Consider the following 19,179-nt stretch of genomic DNA (forward strand, 5'->3'; position numbering starts at 1 on the left):
AGAGTAACCCCATTATTCTCTAGGATTCCAATAGAGGGATAAATGATATCCAACTAGTAGGAGAGAGAGAGGACAAAATAGTTTTGGAGAGTAGAGAGGATTCTCTTTGTGGCTTAGAGAAAATTTTGCACATGTCTCCCAAAAAGGGAGGTCTTTATGTAGAAAATTAATTAATTAAATAACACTTATTTAATTAATTAGCCCAATTAATTAAATAACACTTATTTAATTTAATTTTCACATTAATTTAATAACTATTTATACATTAAATTTAATTTAATGTATATATATTTAATTATCATAAACATCGTATGTATATGTGTAATACCTCTCTATTAATTAATTCTTTGTGAATCTAATTCACTTGAATAAATTAATTGAATCTTATTTACTTTCCAATTTATTTTGAATTATAGATCATATCCATAATCAATTATATATGAATCACATTAATATATGGTTTTCTCTATGAATCACATTAATATATGGTTTTCTCTAATTAATTTGAATAATTCAAATCATCCCTCTTAAATATCCTCTAGTGAGCTAACAAGGGACCTGGTGGGCTTATAGATTAGAAGCTCCAACGATATGAAATTAATTGGCTAAACTCATTAACCAAGTTAATCAATATTCGTTAACTGTGGGTACACTTCAGTAAAGACCCACAATTACATTCTTCTCACTATAAATATATTTCTGTGTCCAAGGATATAGACCAATAATAGCAAGTTAGTCCTTCAAGAGTGTTCTAACTCCAACTAGGTTAAATTGTCGTTTTATCCTTGGGTTATCTCTGACTCCTTAAGTACCAGTGCTTCTCTAATAAACAACCTATTTATGGTCCAACCAATAAACAGAAACCCTCTCGGGCCAATGAGAGAGTAAGACCCTTTGTTCAAGTCCTGTAGACACCACTTAATAGGACACTCATCTACTTACCTTTAAGATGGGAATGAGTGAATTCCATCTTGTATTATTATGTTCCCAACTCCTCACTCAGTTTTGTCCCTAAAATGGTAGGCATATTGGGTCGGTGAACTAGTCACCCTCACCCATACAAATCAAAGGACAATCTCTCGTGAATAGGAGTTCATAATATACTCAAGATTAAGACTAAGTTGCCTAGGTCATCCTATTGAAATAGGAACCTAACTAGTTAATGGTGTTCATCTAATGGTTATATTTCACGGTCTAGTCTTATGTAAATTCATTGCATAAGATACCTTCATTCCCATGTCAACTACACGAATTTGTTGGATCATTGAGTTTGTATCAAATATAAAGTGGGTCGTATCCATAGTGTTACCAGGATGAGGTACCCAACCTTATCCCTATACTATAGACCCTTCAAATTGTATATTGAACATTGATCCCTGTATATCTCCACAGATAGTTCAAGAATCATAAGACAACCTTGGATGTTAATTTACTGGATTTAGAGTTATTAAGACAAAAATAGAGAAACAACACAAACAATAACATTTATTGAATTAACATCTATAACTCTTTATTGATGACGGTCAATTAATAATATTTATTATCTACGAATTTTAGGGCATAAAACCCAACACAAACAATGTCTGCATTGAATCCATGATTTCTTTTGTAGAAACTATGCTCTCATATTTTTTAGCTAGTAGATCAGATATGCTTTCTAATATATAGATTCGAGCTTTATCATTTGACCTAGTCCATATTTAATAAGCATTCCAAACCCTTTGGTTTGTAGATGAGCTAGGAGTTGGAGGACACTCCTCTGTCAAAACAAATTTTAAATCATCATCTGCTAGTATTGAGTTTATATTTGATTTTCATGTTGAATATTTAAAACTGCTAAACTTATCGAAAATGAGCATTTTAGAAGAATTCAACATGCTGAAAATATAAACAAACTCTATTAATAAATTACTTTTTAAATCCAATGAAATTTTAGCAAAAGTAATAATGTACTCAAATTTCATTATTTATTTGCAACAATATTTTGTGAGTCAGAATAGATGACCGAAGGGCAATCAAATACTCCTTCACTGAAGCAAGACATTATTGACTAAATACTAAATCCAGGATAACTCTTTATTTCTATAGTTATCTAGTTCCCGTTTTCAGTCAATAACTTACTAACACTTAGTAACTCTTGTAAGTGTAACCCTCCATTTTCAGACTTCAGAGGTCGACCTAAAAAATGCTAACAAATTGGAGAGTCAAAGTTGGGAATAAACTTATGAGACCCTATCTATTTATGGAGTTTGAGTTGTTCCAAATTCCATATTACAACCCTTCGAGGGGATAGTCGCTGAAAAGATGACTAGCTAATGCGGCCTAATGGAAGAGATCGTAGGATGTGACTTCCTTCTTCTACTTACTATGAACAACTTCCCCTATCCACCTTTATATAGACCAATGCGAAGACTTTCCGAATGGAGGTCACTCTCAGGGTGACTCCAAGTTGACCATGAATCTCACGATGTGTGAACTCTTAGGGACGTGAGAGCTAAAAATAATATATCTTATATATTATTAATCTCCCACTGAAGTGTTCTATTTGTTTTGGGTAAATGTTTACTTAGGTATATTTCGGCTAATAAATACAACATAAGTCTAGGTGTTTATCCAAATATAACATTTATATGTGGATTTAGCCTATGATGTCTAAGTGATAAACCAATTTATTACCTCATATCACTCATGCATACTCATAAAACTGGGTTAACAATGCTCAAGAACCGGCTAAAATCCCAAGTAGCAGGTGTCCTATAAGCCATCAACTTAAGTATCTTTAGCCTTAGATAGGATTTTAGCCCGGGTGAGTTTGTGTTGAGTTATATGTCCTAAAACTCGCAGTTTGTAAACTTTAAACTTATTCTATTCACAATAAATATGTTATTGAGATTTTGTTCAATAAAGTTGTTATGGAATATGTAAATTGCATTTATAGATTTCTAAATTCAATAAACTAATGAACCCATGACTATAACATGAATATTTAAACTTTATGTAGAGACATAAAAGAGGATCAAGTTTTAATATATAGCCTAAATGATCTATAAGTATATGGATAGGGTTGGGTACCTTATCCTGGGGTCACTATGGATGCGGCTCGCTTTGTATATTAATAAAAATGATGTGATCCCAAAGTCGTTCATGTGGAGACATATGAGTGAGGGCATCCTATGCGAAAGATATTTGTATAAGACCAAACCGTTAAATAGTCAATTTTATTTATAACGATTGTTTACTGTTAAAACTGACTATTTCAATTCAATAATCTAAGGTAGTTCGATCTCAATCATGAGCTAACTATGAACTCCTATTTATTCGGGATTATCTTTTAATCTGCATGGGTGAGATTGGCTCAGTATCGCCGCTCAATAAGCTTCCCATTTTAGAGGTAAGACCAGATAGATAGATGGGAACATAGTCCTGGAAGATGGAATTGACTCATACCTGTTTTAAGGTTAGCAGATAGGTGGTTTCCTTAAGTACTGACTTCTAGTCTTGAACAAAGAGCCCCCACCCTTTCTATATCTGAGAGGGACTCGATTTATTTGTAGGACCATAAACCAATTATTCATTAAAGGATCAGTGGAGACTTAAGGAGCAAGGTGTACTACAGGGGTAAAATAGTAATTTTGACCTAGCCATAAATACGAACAACCTGTGAATGATCGACTTATTGATTATGGTTAAATCAAGTGGACAAAAATATATCCACAGTGAGGAAGGTGCAACTACTGAACTATAGTGGAGTATCCCAGTAGTTAACGAATATTGATTAATTCGTTTTAAAGAGTTTAACAAATTAATCTCAAATCGTTGGAGCTCATTATTTGTAGGTCTATTACGTCCCTCTACTAGCTCATAAAAGGATTAAACCTTAGAATGACATGTTAAGAGAATTTGAAATGTTCAGATTCAATTTAGGGTTTGAATTATTATATTCGATATAATTAAACGTTTAATTAATGAATTAAACAGATTTGGAGAGTTGAAAATGTTTAAATGAGATTTAAATATTAATTGCATGAATAAGGATTCATGTTTTGGATTTGGTATTTAATTAATTTAATATTTGATATTAATTAATTAATTAAATCTACTTAATTAATTAATTATTTAAAATAAAGTATTTTAAATAAATTTGAATTTCAAATTTCAAATTAAAAAATTAGGTATTTTTAAATTTAATTTGAAAATTAAAAATTAAATTTAAAGAAAAATAGTTTTAAAATGGAAAGTGGATTTTCCCTCTTTTTCCATTTTATCTCCACCTAATCCACTAAATTAGTGGAAGTTTGAGTGTCAACTTCCCTACTTATTTATTTTGCATGTTTAATTTGTATAAATACTAGCTAATATGAAGGAAATTCATGCATGCTAAACCAAAAACGTGAAGAAATTTTTTAGAAAATTTTTCTCTCCATCTCTCCAAAATCATCCCAAAACCTCTCTTAATTTGGTTCTCACAATCCAATCTAAGGCCTGTGAATAGTAGAAAAGACTCTTGTGATAATCTACTTCAAGGATTGAAGAAGAAATTCGTGGAGATTTAGAGCAATTAAGTGGATTCAACAAATGTTGTATTCTTGAAACCATGTTTCTGATATTTTCATGATCATGCATGCTAATCCACTAAAATTGATGTAGTTAAAGTACTTAGGATCCTAATAGCTTCCATGTTTTGGATGTCAACTCCATCCGTTTGTAACCATAGTTTTACAAGATAACGACCTATTTTAACTTATTAAAACAAGTTGTTATTTGTTAACCCTAGGTGAGCATGCAATTTATCTTTGTTATAGATTTTAAATCTCTAATTCATTTTATAACACTTTATAAAACTATAGACATGCTTTTCCATCCATAGCGTACATCAAGCATTTCATAATTTAATATAACAAATTATATTGACAAATTATATTAATCACATGAAACCATAGATCATGCATACTATATATTATAAAAAATTATAACATCACCTCAATGCATGATACATGCTTCCTATGGTAGGATTTTAAATCTACATGGCATACATTATGCACATAAAAGATTTATTTTAATTATAACATACATCAAATGTATAAATAATTAAACATACATTGATATGGACAAGTTTTGGCATCCTAAACAAGTAAACAAGCTAATTATTACAAGAATAATAATAATAAAAAAAAAAAAACAAGTCTTGAAATGACACTAGACCGCCTGAATCGACCCAAATCGGCTCCAAATCGCTCGAACCGGACCTCCAATGCACCAAATAGGGTTGAATCGGACCTTAGGCAGCTGATCTGGTCGAACCAAAGCCACTAAAACCGGAATCAACCTGTGTGCAAGCGTTCTGGGCTTGATGAAGAATAACATTGCAACATTGTTCAAGTAGCATTGCAATGCTGTAAAGGAAATGGTTTGAAATCTCAATTTTGGCTGCTGAACTTGCTTCCAATTTTCGTCATTTACAACCTAATTGCAACTCTATCGATTTTAACAAATTTAGAGACTCTTAATCATACATTAAGGTCCATAAAAAAAAGAGCTAATTACAACTTTTGCAACAAAATTGAAGAAAAATCTAATGCTAAAATTGAAAAGTATCCATATCAGCACCCATTTCATAAAACTTACGGAAAACACCCACCAAGCTAAAATTAACGTAAATTGAGTACTTAAATCATGCTCTGATGCCAATTGATGATGTTGACAATCAACAAGCGGAAGGAATTAGGATCTTAAGTAGTCTAACTACATTAATTTGAGCAAACAAGCTTGCATGTTCATAAAGAAAAACAATAAGTTTCCAGAACTACAATACCTTTGAAGAATCCTCAGATTAGCTCTAAATCCAATAGCAATCTCCTCTCCGAAGCTTTAGACCATCACAAGATCTTTCTTATTATACTCTTGGCTCTTATATTAGATGGTGGGATAAAAAATGGGAGTCAATTTTGGGAGAGTTTTTAGAAATTGAATAGTTTTGGTATTCTTCTTCAAATTTTAGTCTGCATGTCACAATTTCTCAGCCAAGCATGCAATCCGATTGCCTCAAGGCTTGACACCAAATCTCACTTATTTGAATGAGAATTAGGGTGGATTAAGTGGGATTTCCCACTAATTTTGAAAAATCCATTTTTAATTGATTTTTATTTTAAAATATATTTAATTTGAAATTCTAAATTTCAAATTTTAAAATGAATTTTAATTTTATAAAATATCGATTCAATAACTAATATTTAAATAAAATACATTAATTTTAAATAAAATTAATTCTATAATTAATTTGATATTAAATTAATTTTTAATAATTAATTAAAAATTTAATTAATTAAATTTAATCAATATTAAATTAATATAACACTTATTCTAAACATGGATCCTTATTCATGTAATTAATATTTAAATTATATTTAAATAATTTTCATCTCTCCAATTTCGTTCAATTCGATAATTAAAATGTTTAATTATATCCTTTATATAATTGAAAGTTTTTCTCAAAACCAAATTTAAACATTTCAAATTCTCTCATCACACTATTCTAAGGTTTAGTCCGTTTATGAGCTAGTAAGGGGACCTAACGGAGTTACAGATCATGAGCTCTAACGACTCGAGATTAATTTATTAAACTTTTTTAACCAAATTAACCAACATTCATTAATTATCGTACCACTCTACTAAAGCCCAGTAGCTGCACTTTTCTCACTGTAGATATATTTTTGTCCACTTGATTTAACCATGATTAGTAAATCAATCCTTCACATGTTGTTCGTATTTACAACTAGGTAAAAATTACCGTTTCACCCATATAATAGATCTTGCTCCTTAAGTCTCCATTGATCCACTAATGAACAATTGGTTTATGACCTACCAATATACGAGTCCCTCTCAGTCATAGAGAGGGTGAGAGCCCTTGTTTAAGTTTAGGAGTTAGTACTTAGGGGAACAACCCATCATCTAACCCTAAAATTGGGTAGGAGTGAATTCCATCTTGTAGAACTATGTCTCCAGCTATCTACCCGATCTTACTCCTAAAATGGGAGGCTTATTGAGCTACAGTGTTGAGCCACTCTCACCCATGCAGATTAAAGGATAATTCCAAATAAACAAGAGTTCATAGTTAGCTTAAAATTGAGATCGGGTTACTAAGGTCATCAAATTAAAATAATTAGTTTTAACAGGACGTTGACTATTTTGTTGTCCAGTCTTATGCTGCATAAGATGTCCCCACTCACATGTTTCTACATGAACGATTTCAAGATCACATCGTTTGTATAAAATATAAAGCGGGCTGTATCCATAGTATCCCTAGGATAAGGTACCCAGCCCTATTCTTATACTTATAGACCGTTTTGGCTATATATTCAAAGCTTTCTCACCTATTCTAGACAAACTTGGCATACTCCACCGTTTATCTTGTCCTTATACCCCTCAATAAAACGGTACTGTTGAGTAAAAAAACAAACATGTAGTTGAGGTCGGATTAGCCATGCTTGCCCATTCCTCTGTTCCACACACCTTCTGGCCGTTTGCCTTCCACACAGCCACATATCTCATCAATTGGCTACCCACACCTCTCCTTGCCAACAAATCTCCCTATGAAAACTTATACAATAAGCTTCCTGATTACCAGCTTCTTAAATTATTTGGATGCACCTGCTTTCCTTTTCTTCGACCGTTTAATGACCATAAACTTCAATACCGGTCTCATGAATGTATCTTCTTAGGCTATACCTTTTTGCACAAAGGATATCTCTGTCTTCATCCTACAAAAGGTCGCATATATGTTTCTAGGCATGTAGTATTCAATGAAGCTACTTTTCCTTTCCTAGATACCTCTCAAACAACAACTCCATCACAGTCTCCTCCCTCATCTATCATTTCTATTCCTATTCCCATTAGTCCTCTCTGCCCCTCCTCACCAAATCAGTTTACTGCCAATTCTCAAAGCAATACTGTTCATCACAATGATTCCCCCTATTTACCTTCTTCCATCCCATCTCCCTCCTCTCAACCTATACCAACCAGCCAACCCACTGTCCATACTCTTTAGTCACATGAATCTTCAACCAGTTCACCAAGTTCCATCATTCCCTCTCCTTCACCAACACTCACCTCTACCCTCCCAACTCACTCTGATTCACCACACCTAACCATTCCTAACACTTCAGACCCACTACAACCCTTCCCTCTCACAACCAATAACCATCCTATGATTACATGATCCAAATGGGACTTTTAAATCAAAGGCTTGGTTATCCGTTGTCACTGACTTGGACAAAACAGAACCACAATTGTATAAGGAAGCACTTCTTCATCCAAGATGGAAACAAGTTATGCTTGAGGAATATGAAGCGCTCATACGAAATAATACATGGTCCCTGACACCTCTGCCCTAGGATCGCAAGGTAATTGGCAGTAAGTAGGTATTCAGGCTTAAACAGACTCCATCAGGTGAGATTGCTCGATTCAAGGCCCGCTTGGTCGCTCAAGGCTTTAGCCAAGATTATGACATTGATTACTTTAAAATATTTAGTCCAGTGGTCAAGCCTACTACCATCTAGCTTTTGCTATCCATTGCTTTATCTCACAACTGGGTCATTCGACAGCTTGACGTGCACAATGCCTTTCTTAATGGTGACTTATCTGAGGAAGTGTATATCAAGCAACTACTTGGTTTTATAAGTCACCAACATCCCGATCATGTCCTGCTTCTGCATAAGGCCTTGTATGGTCTCAAACAGAGCCCTCGAGTATGGTTTTCAAAGCTCAGCACTTGTCTGATGCAGTGGGGCTTCTCAAATGTGAAATCTGATACGTCCATGTTCATTTTTCGAAACTCCACACCTTAATCATCTTTCTCATTTATGTTGATGATATCATTGTAACTGGCAATAGTTCTGCAACCATCCAACACTTTATTAGTTGTTTAAACATTCACTTTGCACTTAAAGATCATGGTGATCTATCTTTTTTCCTTGGTATTCAGGTAGCTCGCTCATCAGACCATTTACACTTATCTCAGTCCAAGTACATTTATAGCCTACTTGATCGTGCACAACTCACTGCAAGCCCATTCACTCTCCTATGGCCGTTGGTACCACATTGTCCCTCACTGATGGACAATTACTGGACAACCCTTCTAAATACAGAAGCTTAGTAGGAGCCTTCCAATATTGTACGCTGACCGGACCAGACATCAGCTTCAGTGTCAACAAACTCTATTAGTTTATGCACGCCCCAACCTCTTCACATCTTCAAGCAGCAAAAAATCTTCTTCGCTACCTCAAAGGCATGACAAATTATGGTATTCTTCTAACTAAATCCTCTGTTTTGGCCTTAACTTGCTACACCGATGCCAATTGGGCCACCTGCCCGGATGACAGACGAAGCACAAGTGGGTTCTATGTCTTCCTAGGTTCTAGCCTCATCTCATGGAGCTCCTACAAGCAAAAGGTAGTCTCTCGATCCAGTGCCGAATCAGAATATTGTGGTCTATCCAATGCTGCCGTTGAGGTCCTCTAGAACCAATCTGTTCTGACTGAAATTGGCATTAACCGCATCTCCACTCCTCTACTACTCTATGACAACCTTAGCGCCGTATACATGGCCGCCAATCCTGTGGTTCACAACCGAACAAAACATCTTGAGATTGATCTTTATTTTCTCAAAGAAAAGGTTGCATCCAAACAACTTTCCGTCAGATTTCTTCCCTCTGAAGACCATTTTGCAGACATCATGACAAAAGCTTTACCAAGTCCTTGTTTTCTCAATCTCAAGACCAAGCTTACAGTCGTGGCAGCTCCTCGTTCGCTTGTGGGGATGATAAAAGAAACATCCAACGTCGGTTGTTAAAAAGAATTCTTCCTGTTTTTCCCTCTGTTTTTCTTCAGCATTTCATTTTCCACTATTTGGTTGTTATTTTTCAATTTTCTCTCTCCTAATTGTTATGCTTAACCAATGTTATTATGCCAAGTGGCTCCACATACTTTAATAAATAGCAATTACACGATAGAAGTAATCCATCGTTGAAAGCCTATCGTTTAGCATTTTTATTTTCCTCTCTGCTATCTCTTCGTCTTCCTCGTCTCTGTCTCTCCATTTTCTACACCTACAAGATTAATAATTAATTTGAAAGAAATTGTTCATAATGTTCTTGCAAATCGTTGAATTTGATTGTCTATTGTGTTTTCTCATCACACGTTTTCTTGAACTTCGGAGCAAGACATATGCATTTGTAATCTACAAAAGATGCTTCTCCATTTCATCAATTAATTCAACCAATTCTAGTTGAAAAAAAAACAAGTAGAAAAAAGCTTACGTGGTTTAAAATCCAAATCAAATCAAAGAAGAAGAACATGAAGAACATGTTAGTGCTAAAGTTGTATGGAATAGAAATTGAAAAAAGAAACTGAAAGAAGAGGGAAACTAAGCAATAGGAAGGAGTACACTGACGGAAAACGAACGGCGGTAACGATGGTCAGAAGTAGTGGCTGAAACTGGAACAAAAACTGAAAAAGAGTTTAGAGAGAAGGAGAGAGGGAAACTCACAAGAAATTACCAACGGCGGCAATCGACCATTAGTGAGCAACGTAGCTGGCAATCGACGGAGCGGCGGTAGGGAGTGTGTGAGGAGGAACGACGGACGAGCGGTGAGTGGATTTGCCAGATGGCTTGGAGATGTGAATATGAGAGTGGAGAGATGACTGAGATAGGGGTCTACGCGTGAAGAGTGTGCGAGGAGGAAAAAAGTTCGTAAAGTGGAAATACAAAAAAAAATTAAATGAAAATTGATTTTTTTGCTATTTCTATCTAATCTCAAAAGTCCAAAATACATTTGCAATTCCCCTAATTAGTTTTGATACCCAAATTTTAATTTAGAGATAAATATGGTAATTATAATCTTGATTTTTAAAAACTATAAAGAAAAACAAAAATAATCGCACACATTTTAATTTTAGAATTATAATTTTAATAATTATATAATTTTAAATATAAAAAAATAAATTAAAATATTTACAAAATATAGCAAATTTTAGAACTATCAATGATAGACGTTGATAGACACTGATAGAATTCTATCAGTGTCTATTAGTGATATTGATAGAAATGATAGAAGTCTGTCAGTGTCTATCAACGTCTATCATTAATTTTTCTATATAATATGATATTATGTTTTTTTTTTTTTTTGTCATATATGTTACAATATTATATTAGTAGTATGGAAAGCTAAGCTAATATTGATAGGCTAACTTTTTATTTTTCCCGTTCTCTTTGATGTTGGCGTTTTCTCTATTTTCCTCCAAGGAAAGAAAAAAAAAAAAAAAAAAAAAAAAAAAAAAGCCTAAGTTGTCTTTTAGTATATTCCGGAGGTAATTATATGGATTAAAAACTACTTCCTCCCTTCAGCTTTTAATTTTATTGTATGGTCGGGCAGAGTTTTTCCACTAATTCTGGAGTAAATAATTTTTAATCATTTCCACCAAATATATGGTAGCATGAGTCGAACACAGTTAACCGTTGAATTTCTTAGTTAAACTGCTAAAAGTCCTAGGCAACTGGGAAAAAAAGGGTTTGAATTGATTTGATGCAAGAAAAGTAAATTGCACGAAAAATAAGTAAGGATGGAATTCAATGATTTAACAGTCTAGCTTAGGCTTTTGCATTATTTCTCGAATTACAACTTGATCATAGATTCATTGAATTAATTCTTATATAGTCTAAGCTTAGTCAACTCATCTAAAAAAGCTAGGTGAGAGTTCAAATTATCAAATTAGTCAATTCAATCAGATGAAAAGCATCCTAATTAATTTAGACTAACTGCATTACTAATAGAGATTACGCTAAGGTTGTTGTGGTTTATGCCCTAAACTTGTAGTCTGTAAATTACAAATATATATATATATATATATATATATATATATATATATATATATTGAATAAATAAAGTGTTATTTATTTTCGGGTGCTATTTATTACTCTCATAACTCAAATTCAATAAACTAAGATCCAAGGTTATTTCATATCACTTGAACAGTATGTGGTCAACATACAAGTAGACCGTGTTCAGTAACCTAAAAGATCCATAGTATAAGGATAAGGTTGAGTTTCTTATCCTGGTAACATTATGAATATGACTCGTTTTGCAATTGTTACAAACGATTTGATATATGTCGTTCATGTAGGGGACATGCAAGTGAGAGTATCTTATACAATGAGATTGTATAAGACCGAACCACGAAATATATAATCTCTCTTTGTAACACCATTAACTGAAAAGATTAATATTTCAATTGATGACCATGTAACCGATCTGAATCCTGAGTGAGTTAGGAACTTCTGCTCATGAGAATCGTCCTTTGATTTATATGGATGAGAGTGGCCCGAGTTGCCAACTCAATGCCTACCACTTTGGGGATGATACTGATGGATCTTGGAAAGAGCTATGTTCTTAATGTTAAATTCCTCGATTTTATGTTTTTTTTTTTGCTTTAAATGTCAATTTTATAGGGAAAATAGTCCCAGGAGAATTTTGGAGTTATTGCAAGAAATTTTGACTAAAAAGGAGCAAAAAGGACCAAGAAATCAACAGAATTGAAGAAAATACCAAAATGCGACCTGAAACAGTGTTGCGACCCTCCAACCAACATTGAGAAATGTTGAAAGGTAGTAGTATGCTTAACTCGGCCATACAGGGTAGTGTCGCAACGTTGCGGATATTGACGGGAAAAAAATGCGTGCGCGCCTTTGCACAAGTGAGCCTCGAACCTGCACTGTCCCAGAGTTGCAACGCTGTGACCTGCAGCCATTAAAAGCCAGTTTTCCACAAAATCATTTTAGATGAAAAGCGAGGGAGGGATCAGTTTTTAGGATTTGGAGAGAAATTTCTAAAATTTCTTTAATTCTTGTATCAATTTCTTGTAAGATTCAATGGATTTCTTCAAGAATTTACCACTTCATGGCTAGGTAATCTTCTTTCTTGGGGAAATTGTTAGGTTAGTAAATTCTTGAGGCTTTTTCTTCTATTTTTATCTAATTGATTGTTCTTGAATGTTTAATTTCAATAAAACCTTATAGAAATGAGTTTACAGCTCAAATTTGTTAGATTTTTGTATGCAAAATTACATGGCTCTATAGCATAATTGTAATAAAGTTGTTGAACTAGAAATCTTGAATGAAAATTTGGACTTTTTCCTATTTTTTTGAAAGTATGACTAGTTTAGAACATTCAAATAAATCATTCTTGAATTGAATCTATAGTATTTCAAGCATATCATAACCTAGAAAACCTTAGAATTAATGCAATTTAGGAATTTGATGCAGAATGTCTTTAGGAAACATCTTAGAACTAAATTAGGGTTAATTGACAATTTTAGGTTAATTAACTAATTAGGACATTAGGGCATGTCTCTAATGGTTTATGAAATAATTAAATTGCATAAGTACAATTAAGCCAATGAATGAATTAGACTAACCAATATAATTCCCCAAGAGCTTTTACATTGAAATCTTAGCAAGAATTCTTTTATGCTCTCTACTATTAGTCTCTTAAAAAAATCATATCAATCTTAGTTTTAGTTTTACTTTATTTCTAAAAATTCAACAAGCCCCCCCAAATTGGAATTCAAGAGTTAAGTTTGCTAGTTAAAAGAGGTCTCCTGAGGATCGATCTCGTGCTTTTACTATTACTACATGTTAATATTAGTAGTTGTATGTGTTTTACAAATTTTATTTGTTTAGGGCTAAATTTGAAACTAACAACATCATTTTTTTGGCACAAACAAATTGGCGCCATTGTTGGAGAACCATGCAAATTGGCATACTTGAATTTTGAATTCCTTTTAAAAAAATAATAATAAAAAAAAAAGAAAATAATAAGACCTGAAAATTACATGACTTTGACCCGCTCCCTCAGAGTGTACTTTGTGATTTAGTTGTAGATATTGACCGCAAGGAGAGGCGACTTCGAAGAAAAAGAACGAGAAGAGAAAAATAAGAATTTGAAGAGCTAAGACAAGAAAAAGAAGAATCAACTCAATCAAACATTATGGGAGAAGCAAGAGAGTAAACCTTACAAGAGCTTCCGGAGCTGGATTACAAACAACAACCATTGTGCATAGTGTACCCTGAGACTACCGTTCCATTAAAACTTAAATCGGGACTTGTGCATCTCTTGCCTACATTTAGAGGACACTTGGCAAGGATCCACACAAACATATGAAAGAATTCCATCTCGTATGTGATGGAATGCGCCCGCTGGGGTAACCCGAGAGCAACTTAATTTTAGGGCTTTTCCTTTTTCTTTGAAGGATGTGGCAAAAGATTGATTGTACTATTTGTCGGCAGGATCCATCACTACATGGAATGGTTTGAAAAAGATGTTCTTAGAAAAAATTTTCCCTGCATCTAAGGTACATAATATTAGAAAAGAAATCTATGACATTAAGCAAGTCGTAGGAGAGTCACTTTATGAATATTGGGAAAGATATAAACAACTTTGTGCTTCATTTCCTCATTATCAAATTTTTTAACAATATCTTATCTAGTATTTCTATTCAGGATTGCTTCCATCAAAGAAGAGCAACATTGATGTTGTCGCTGGAGGGCCTCTAGCTGACAAAACACCCACCAAAGCTAGTCAACTCATATCCATCATAGCGAAAAATTCTCAGAATTTCAAATCAAGGACTCTCGACCACAACATTGCTCAATCGAAAGAGGTAAGTGAACTTAGAACTCAAGTCTCTAATCTTGTGTCTCTTTTTACACAGGTTGCTCAAGGCGGTCTTCCTCAAGTTAAGACATGTGGAGCATGTGGAATGGCCGGGCATACTTCTGAAACTTGCCCACAAGCTCAAGTGAATGCAATATGAGGTTTTTAAAGGAAGTATGTGTTGGGGTTAATGCCCTAAATCTCGTAAGGTCCTGTAGTTTGTAAATACTTGTATGAACAAACAATATGTGATTTATAATATATAATATTTTATTCACTTCAATTTATGAAATATGAGATATTTTAGTTGCATTAATCACAAACCAATAAACTAAGATCCATGGTTATTGTTGTAACTTAAGCATGTATGTGGAGACATACAAGTGGATCGTGTTTTAAATGATAACCTAAATGGTCTGTAGTATATGGATAAAAGAGGGATACCTTATCCTGGTAACACTATGACCTTAATCCTGAGTGAGTTGTGAACTCCTGCCTATGAGGGTGGTTCTTTTATTTGCATGGGTGAGAGTGGTCAAAATGCTAACTTAACAAGCCTACCATTTTGGGGATTCGTCTGATTGGGGAGCTGGAAACTCAGTTACACAAGATAGAATTCACTCCTTCCCCGAAGCAGGGGTAAGTAGATAAATTGCTCCCTCAATGGCTGATTTTGGGGCTTGAACAATATGGCACCACACCTTTTCTCGGCCTGAGAAAGGTTTAGTCATAGTGGGACTATGATCTATTGTTCATTAGAGGATTCAGTGGTACTTAAGGAGTAAATGTAACTATAGGGGAAAAACGGTAATTTGGTCTAGCTATACTTACGAGCGATTTGTGAAGAGTCATTGTACTATTGATTGGTTATATCCAATAGACACTTAAATATATCTATAGTGTGAAGAGTACAGCTATCGGTCTTTATTGGAGTTCCTGACAGTTAACGGATGGTGGATATGGTGATTAAAGAGTTTATTTAGTTATTCACGTACCGTTGGAGCTTCAAGCTACAGGTCTATAAGGTCCCCTTAGTAGCTCAATGGATTCAAGTTGAGAATCAGTTTTTGGGTTAGCTTGAAATTTTCAAATTAACATGATGGAATTTGATTATATATGATATAATTAAATTGATTCAATTATATATGATATAATTGATATGATGTATTTGATTGGAGGAATTAATATAAATATGGTTTATCTTAAACGTAATAAAATAGAAAAAGAACTATGGTTTATATGTTGCATATGATGCAATATTAAAACTATAGGTTATAAATATAATATGATAAGTTAGTTATTATATTTATTTATAATTTATTAATTATATGATAATTGATATTTCTTTTTCTCCAATAACTACCTTAGTGGTGATGGAACACGAGACATACACAGCGGAAAAATGACCTAATTACACTCTAATTGCTTTTAATTTAAAGGAAAAAGTGCATGCAATTGAAGGAAAAATAGTAATTAAAAATTATCTTTGAAGCTCCCGAAACCCGCTTTTCCTCGCTGAATCTCGACCCGAACACGAACGAACCACCACTAGAGTTGACCTACTATCCTCTCGACTCAGAACCGGGTGTTGGGACCTGGTAGATGAAGAACCCGAAAGAGAGAAAGAGATTGAAATGAAGATGAAATTTGGGTAGGGTTTGGGTTTGTTTTTTCAGCCCAATTTTGAAAACAAAAATTGGCAAATTGTCAAAACTTTTTCATCCAAATTCAAAAGCTTATATTTATAGAATAGGTCATGCAACAATTGCAGGAAATCAATTCATAAAAACCCAACACCTAGAATCCACTATCTAAGTGGGCTTAATGTCTCCACTATAAGCCAACACCTAGCTCACTATTTTTTTAGTGGAATTATCCAACAAAATTTTGGATTTTCCCACTAACTTTAGTCAAAGGGCAAAATAGTCATTTGGTCAAAGTCAAACTTTGAACAAAAATTCAACATTTTGATTTTTTATGATTTTTTCCGTGTTGACTAATTTTGATCTCCCGAGCATGAATCCACATTCATTTTCTCAAAATTCAAATCACATTTGAATATAAGGTCGGTCAAAGCTTGACTTTTCAAAGTCAAAAGTCAACTCTTTGACTTTTTACATCTTTGACCATTTCCATTATTTCCGAGCTTCCTAATATGAACGTATTAATATTCTTGATATTTGAATCACATTTAAATATTAAAGCTGTATCTCTAAACTGAAAAATCCGACCACTATATCACATATACTTGTCGGTTTCTCTCTCTTCAACTAATTCAAACAATTCGAATCATTCTATCATACTGTTCTAAGTTTATTCCATATTAGCTAGTAGGAGAACCTAATGGACCTATAGATCATGGGCTCCAACGATCCAAGATTAGCTGGCTAAACTCTTTAGACGGAGCTAATCAATATTCGTTAACTAACCGGTCATTCCACTATAGTCTCATAGTTGCACTCCCCTCACTATAGATATATTTGTGTCCATTTGAATAACCATGATTAGTAAGCTAATCCTTCACAGGCTGTTCGTAATCTCGATTGGGTCATAAAAATCGTTTTACCCCCAAGACTATATCTTGTTTCTTAAGTTCCACTGATCCTCTAATAAACAATTAGTTTAAGGTCCAATCTATAAATCGAATCCCTCTCGGGCCAAGGAGAGGGTGGGGTCCCTTGTTCAAGACCTGGATTCAGTACTAAAGGAAACAACCTATCTACTATCCCTATAACGAGTAGGAGTGAATTCCGTCTTGTACCCTATGTTCCCAGCTATCTACCCGATCTTACCCCTGAAATGGGAGGCTTATTGGGCCAGTGATGATAAGCTGTCCTTACCTATGCAGATCTAAGGATAATTCCGAGTGAATAGAAGTTCATAGTTAGCTCAAGATTAAGATTAAGTTACCTAGGTCATCAATTAACGAAATAGTCAGTTTTATACATAAAACAGCATTTAGAACGTAAAAAGTGACTATTTCATGGTTCAGTCTTATGCAAACTCATTACGTAGGATACCCCCACTCACGTATCTCTATATGAACGATTCAGGATCACATCGTTTGTACTAACTACAAAGTGGGCCGAATCCATAGTATCCCCAGAATAAGGCGCCCAACCTTATTCATATACTATAGACCATTTTTGCTATATATTTGAACTTAATCCACATTTATGTCACTACATAAAGTTCAAACTACATTAAATAGCCCCAGGACCTTAGTTTATTGGATTCAAGATTACAATTTCAATAACAACTTTATCGAAAAACAAATATGTTTATTAATTTACAAACTACGAGTTTTAGGACATAAAATCTAACAAGCGGGTGGTTTTAGGTGGTTTATGGCAATTGTGGGATAAAGATGAAAAATAGTTTTTCTATTCAAATCACACGAAACAAGTTATCGTTTTCACCATTGAGAGATTAAATGATAGAGCTTTTCACCATTTAGAGATTAAACGATAGAGCATCGAGTTCACTATACGATAGTGCTTTTACTACACGATCGAGTGTCGAGTCTATGCGATAAACTTCGATTTGCTACACAGTCTTTTTTTTCAATACTCGATTGTCTCCTCTTCCTCCATTCCTCCTTCCCTCTATCTAAAATCATACAGAGCCCACAACTCCTGGATTCTCACATCGAGAATACCAAGGTAATCTTGTAGTGGTGTCTAGTTATGTTCGAGGATCGAGTTTTACTCACTGGTGATCGAGGAAGTTCCAGTTGCTGGTTGCGTTCGTGCTATTCGAAGCATTGGTGATTGATCGAGGGAAATATGTGAAAAAAGAGTTCTTCAAAGATATTGTCACTCGATCCCTTGTATTTATTTATGAAGCATGCTATAATTTATCTTTAATACATAATTGTTTTTGTATAATTGTAAATGTTTATGTTCTTTCATAATGGAGTTTGGAACGATCTGCTTCCATTCACAAGTCCTTTAGTTTTAGAGTTCCTTGAGTATGATCCGCATAGACAAACCTACAATCAAGGGTGGAGAGATCATCCTAATTTCAAGTGGGGATCTCAAGGGCTATTTAAAAACCGGAATCGATCATCCTCATCATCTTCCTCAAGTCTGTCTTTAGAGGACGTTGTAAAATCGCTAGCTGACTGCTCTTTGAAATTTCAAAAAGAACTTCATCAACTTCAGAAAGACAACATTCAATTACAATAAGACACAAAATCTTTCCAACAAGAAACAAGACAAGGCTTCACCAATTTAGGGACTCAAATAACCCAACTAGCAACCGTGGTAAGCAAGCTAGAAAGCAAGTTCTCCGGAAAGCTTCTTGCCCAATCGAAACATGCGAACATAAGTTCCATAACTCTTAGGAGCAAAAAGGAAATTCCCTCCTCCTCCTCCTCCTCTCAAGATGTAAACCAGCTCAATCCCCTTCAATTAAGCAATAAAAGGAAATAAATGTACAAGAGAGCAAGATAAGTGAACCAAAGGACACTCTCA

General features: G+C 34.1%; 1 long non-coding RNA gene across 1 annotated transcript; it reads right to left on the minus strand.

Annotated features, from left to right (window-relative positions):
- Positions 1–5,037: 5,037 nt before the first annotated feature.
- Positions 5,038–10,746, minus strand: LOC120079605 (uncharacterized). Its single transcript, XR_005482285.2, has 2 exons — positions 10,543–10,746; positions 5,038–5,475 (listed from the first exon to the last, which is right to left on the minus strand). It is a non-coding gene; the product is annotated as an uncharacterized LOC120079605 (long non-coding RNA).
- Between the last annotated feature and the right edge of the window lie 8,433 nt (positions 10,747–19,179).

Source organism: Benincasa hispida, chromosome 6 (assembly GCF_027475165.1).
Source record: "Benincasa hispida cultivar pf3 chromosome 6, pf3_genome.v1.1, whole genome shotgun sequence".
Lineage (NCBI taxonomy): Eukaryota > Viridiplantae > Streptophyta > Magnoliopsida > Cucurbitales > Cucurbitaceae > Benincasa > Benincasa hispida.